The sequence below is a fragment of the Frankliniella occidentalis genome, unplaced genomic scaffold (genome assembly GCF_000697945.3).
Source record: "Frankliniella occidentalis isolate FOCC.00 unplaced genomic scaffold, Focc_3.1 Scaffold1459, whole genome shotgun sequence".
Classification (NCBI taxonomy): Eukaryota; Metazoa; Arthropoda; class Insecta; order Thysanoptera; family Thripidae; genus Frankliniella; species Frankliniella occidentalis.
In genome coordinates this window covers 1-5,661 of record NW_026268560.1, presented here as the reverse complement: position 1 = coordinate 5,661, position 5,661 = coordinate 1, and positions in this window count along the sequence as shown.

The window sequence follows — 5,661 nt, the reverse complement described above, 5'->3', positions numbered from 1 at the left end:
GCCCGAGGGCGCGGGTGTGCTGTTGTTATTTGTCGATGGCTCCCCCTGCCCCCTGGCGGCCTCTTTCTCCACCTCCGCCATTCGGAATGGAACGGCGGGGCCGGGCTGGAGCCGGCACAAGAGTTGATTACCAGCCCTTCACGCGCGCGGGCCGCCAGGATGAGCAGCGCTATTTACGCTCTGATCGCCGAGTTATCGGCACGCGAGCGCCGCTGCAATTAATGTCTTTGTAACCGCGTTACGTGCACGCGGGGACTTTCTGTTTTTTATTCTATTTGCGGCCCTGCGCGCCAATTTGCCGCGCGGAGCGCTGTTGTTAGAGTACTCTCCGACTTCTCTTCACGCTATATGCTCGCTGCTCGCGCAAAACCCCCCCGCCGCCGCCGGGCCCTCGCCGCCGCCCGCGCGTCGCCGCCCGCGCGTCGCCGCCCGCGCGTCACCGCACGCTTGCGGGCCTGTAGGGCCTGTAAGCACTTTGCTACACTAAACAATGCTTAAACGCAGCTGACGCAATAATATTGTGATTGTTGTTGTTATTACTGTCGTTACCCCCTGGAGCGGGCCTGGGTGTGCGCGCGCGCGCGCGTATGCGCGTTTTGTTTCTCATGGCAATGCGAGAGGGAGACGGAGACTCGAGTTTAGACGCTCCGGGCCTGAGGAGTGGGAGAGGAGGGGCTGCATCGACCACCTCCGTGCTGGTAATTTACTCGCGTATTGCATCCTCCCTTTATATTGCTCTCTCTCTCTCTCTCTTCGTCTCTCGTCTCCAGCTAAACCCCTCTCTCCCGCTCTCCTGCCTGGACCGAGCCGTTCGCTCTGGGACTCGGGAACTGGGCGGGCAGGGTATAGAAGATAGTGGTGAGAAGGGGCGATAAAATCAGAGTGTGCCGTAAACCCTACGTGAGGACTGTTCTCCTCTCCCACCCCCGCTCACGGTTAGAGCAGGCCTAGTCCAACTGATTTTTATTTATTTTTTGTTTGGGCCCTACTTTGATTTTTGTGGAAGTTTTGCTTTTGGTACTTGCTTCGGTAAACATCACAACACAATACACACTATCTGTCTAGCTCCCTTTTCCAAGACGCGAGTCGCGTGTTTCGTTTCAAAGCGAACACAATCCCCTCTTGCTCTCTCACTCTCACACACGCACTCGCAGACGTTCAACAACGCGCCCCATTACACACGAGCGGCCCTGCCATAGGTGTCGGATTTTATTGGCAAAAGAACGCCGGCGTCAGTAGCGTAAGCCCCTCACCTTTATTGGCGGGCTTCATATTTAGGTTGAGCAGACAAAGAAATCTGACGCGCGTCGCGCATGGTTTCTAATGCGCGATGCTTGGTCGCTGTCGCTCGCGCCTCGACGCAGTCAGCTCAGGTGCGGCGCCGGCACCCTTCTGCTAGGCGCCACCCCGCGGGGCGCCCCGCCCTGGCTTCATAGCGCGCGCGTGCATGGAATACCGGATCGGCGCCCCGAAGGGGGCGGCGTGGCGCGGATCTGCGGCTCTGACCGCCTTTTTGGCCGATCACATCGAATGCCGAGCGCGATAAAGACGAGCGGGTGGTGAATGTCGCGGCGTAAACGCTGCCGATTACTTTTGCGTCATAATGCGATGAGGTATCGGTACTAATGGCGGGCACTGCTGGCTGCTCTACAAGTGGTTGCGTGTCGGGCGGGCAAGGCGCGCTCCCCGGGCCAGCAGCGGTCCCCTTCTATCCAAAGGGAGGCCCCCGGGCTCCACCGCAAACCCCCATTCAAATTCTCCCGCCATTCAACAGATAGGCTGACGAATCACGTACCGGTGCACCGCAGACCCGCTTGCATGCCAAGTCGGATCGGAGGGGACCGGGGCAGTACACCCAACCCGACCCAACCGCTCAGTCACCCCGACTATAACATAATTTTTTGGGAAAGGTTTTCGTTCTTTTTTACTGCTGGCCCTGCACGGTGAATCCTACAGTAGGTTGTTCAGACTGTCTAGCGCTGGTTATTTTATGCCGTAATATCCAGCATGATACGAAGTCACATGACAGTCAGCTTCAGTTTCTTGTCAGTTATATTGAGCGAGTTTTTTTTTTTCTTAAGTTTTGTTCAGCAGTGTCGGAGTAAGTAGTGAAGCCCCACGAGCGAAGAGTCTCGGGTAATCTGATGGCATGATTAGATCCATTGCAGGTTAGTCGTGTCCGTGGGGAGGCCGCAAAGAAGCGCGAGGGAGGGAGAGGGTGGAAGGGGAGGAAGAGAGGAAGGAGAGAGCGAGAGAGGCGGAAGAGAGCGAGATAGAGGGGGTTATTTCTCATCTTTTCCCCTTCTTCCCTTCGGTGGCAGCGGCGCAGCAGTGGGTCGCGGATTGGATGGGAACGGTGAAAGGCTCTCCCGTTCTGCTGTATGGGTTCCAGGAGGGTCAGCCCGGCCCGCTGGACGTGGGGGATGCGAGATTGGACATCCGGACACGTCATATTGCCACAGAGGCGCTCACACCCTAGTGACACCGTAATGGCCAGGCCTCTGGGATCTCTACCCGAGCCCCTACCTGGAGCTGAGTGCGGCAATATAACGCCTTGGCCGACAGATGGCCCATACGCAGTGCAGTGTAACGTTACGTCGAGCGATCTTCCCTCCCCCTTCTCTCCTCGATGACACGGCGCCTGGTGTGGTGGAAGCCGCACCAACCCTCTCCACCACGGCCGCGCCTGCCAGGTGTTCCCGAATCATTAAGACCGACTCACATAAATTTGGCAAATGAAGCCAGTTTAGTCTCCGTGGCAGGCGCTCGGCAGGCGCGCGCATCGCGCAGGAAATGGCTCTGGGAGTTCTCTTATAACTCGGGGTATTTACGTCGCTGGCGACGCTACGGCCAATCTGCTGTCGTGCCACACCTAGAAAGGTATGTTCTGGTTAGCTCTTTGGATTCAATGTAACCTCTCTAAACCATTATTTATTCAAGTAAGCGCTCGTGATTTAATGCAACTCTTCTAGACCATTTTTATTGAAGTAAGCTGTCTAGATTTTGTTTTTCTTTAAGTAAATTTGTTTACAAAAACAAAGAATTAAAATGCAGGAAAATGATTCCAGGTAAAGATATTCTTGATTTAAGTTATAACCCTTCTTGAATCATTGAAACCTCTCTAGTCCGGTCTAGCAATTATCGAATCAAAAGAGTTCAAATTCTTGTACCATGACAGACTTTTCTTGTCCAGTTTAAAAAGATTGCATTGCGTCACGGCAGTTAACTTTGAATCAAGAACTTTCTTCTTCTGGTTTAATTTTCCTGAAACATCATTACTCTTTGTTTTTGCAGAGAAAGCGAAAACAAAATCTGTTTGCCACGTGTGTTTAACTCTCGGGCCCGCTGTGGCGTGCAGCGCGCGGGATGAAGGGGCTGCAAAAGGGGTCCTGACGGAAGGGACGCGCGGCTGCAGTCCACTTCTGCAGTCAAGTGCGGCCGCAACAGGTGACTTCCATTCAGCGGCGATGACGAGCTGCAACAAGACCCTCCGAGCGGCGCAGAGCGGCCCTAACTAGCTGCTGCAGCCGCAGGCAACATAAATAAACTCCCCGCTGCGCCGGCTGGCTGCCGCTGCTGCTCCTTTCCCTCTTTTTTGCAACTGCTTCATTTTCCCCACCGAAATGCGACGTCATTACTCACGTGACTTTATATTATTTTCATTTTCTGTACACGTTGCAAACGTTCGACAGATTGGTTGGTTGTTATTGCACACCCGAAGTTGCACACCTGCGAGTGTACTGCTACGGAGTTGCACACTTACAAGTATACAACATGCAGTTGCACACTTACAAGTGTTAGAGCAGCTGCAAACTTAGTTTGTCAGCGTATGTCGTCGTTGTTCGTCTGAGTTGCTGCGCTGCCACTCGCGCTGCAGCCTTCCCCTCTCGAGATGGACCGCCACGCGTCGCCGGACACGCCGCCGCGACCCGACACGCCGGCCGGAGTCGGAACCGTTTCCGCCGGAGTAAACATCCGCTACCGGAGACAGTCTATACGACTCAGTCGCTGCTGGCGTCTCCACCTGCAGTGTGATGTATGTCTGTGGCGGCAGCAGCAGCGGCGTCCCAAGGCAGTTTATTTCCCAACGCTGACGGGGCCGAGGCGAACAAACAAGACTGCGCTGCAAGCAGGTATTTGCTGCCGAATCTGAAGCAGGGAGAGAGCAGGTATGAGGTATTGCTTCTCTCTGGTTCGCCCTCCACGTCCCGCCGCCGCCGGTACCTTGATCGCCAAAGGCCGGGTTAAGCTGCCCGAAACTACTTCCATTTATACTTCCCTACTATCACATATATATACCAGCACACACACACACTCACACTCACTCCTCTCTTAATCCTCGCCTCCGCCCTTTCCTCCCCGGGGCTCTATTGTGGCAACAGAGCGCCCTCTGCTCCGCCCCGCTCGGCCCGCTCTTAATTCTGTTAAGTTAATGTGAACGGCCGTCCGGCCCGCCCCCGGGCTGCCCCCGGTCTGCCCCCGGCGCTGCCCTGCTACCACCCTTGCCGCCCCCTCCTCCGCCGGGCCGAAACTTGTACGGCGGTCCCACAAAGCGCGTCGTCGCACTACCACCGGTCGGCCCCTGTGCCTTTCACAGGAGTCCTCCGGTGCGCACGCCACTGTGGCGTTGGCGTGTGAGGCAGGCGTAAAAGGGGGGGAGAGGCCGCTGTCAGTCACCTTCCGGACGAGTCGACGCTGCCTTTGAGCCCTCCTGCCCTGCCGCGTACGACTCTTAACACCTGGCGCTTATCCGTGATGAAAAATTGCCGGCCTCGTCGGCGCGTTATTGTGGGGCAACCACGACGAGGCGGCCAGGCGCCTTTTGTAACAATTTATTAAGCCCCGGTGCGCTCTGTGGGTCGCATTGTGTCGCCTCGCCTCTTGCTCTAGTCCCGAGGAGTGTTTATTGAAACAACAAGTCTGCGGGCCCCCCGACCGCACGGCAGCGCGACCCTGCGACTGCTGAGACTGTGGCCGAATAACCCACAAGCGTACTCACTCGAATGTGTGCCTCTCACAGGCTTTGGTCTCTCTCTCTTGCTCTCGCTCTCGCTCGCTCTCGTTTGTTTGGAAGGCGCGTGTCTCCTGCAGAATATAACTACACGGAAACGACAACATGGAGTGCCCAGAGATTTTCTGCGATTTCGCCGCAGAGACATAGTACCGTTAGATATTTGTCTCGCACGCTTCCGGCCCGGAAGGCCCACGCGATCCCGGCAGCGGCAATAAATAAATCTGATTGGAAATTCAAACGAGTTGTCGCGGCGGCGCATACGGTGTCGGGCGTTACGTCGCGTGGACCTCCGCTGTATATTGTCTCGTTTAGGCCCTCGACAGACGAGTTAAGCCCCGAGATGTACTCTGGCGCATGTTTCTGACGCGCGGTGCGGCGGGCGTGATGGTCGGGAGAGCGCGGGAGAAACCTTCGCATCTACATCGCCACTGCTTTCGCTTCTGCTATTGCTTCGCTCTACGCGCCGGAATTCTCGACTTATATATATTTTCTTTCACGCCACTCGAAGTGTCGAAACACGTGGTAACATACGTATGGCGGCACACGGAGAGAGATCGGTCGGGGTGCGATTTCCATCTCTCTCTCTCTCCCTCTCTCTCTCTCTCCCTCTCTCTCTCTCTCTCTCTCTCTCTCTCTCTCTCTCTCTC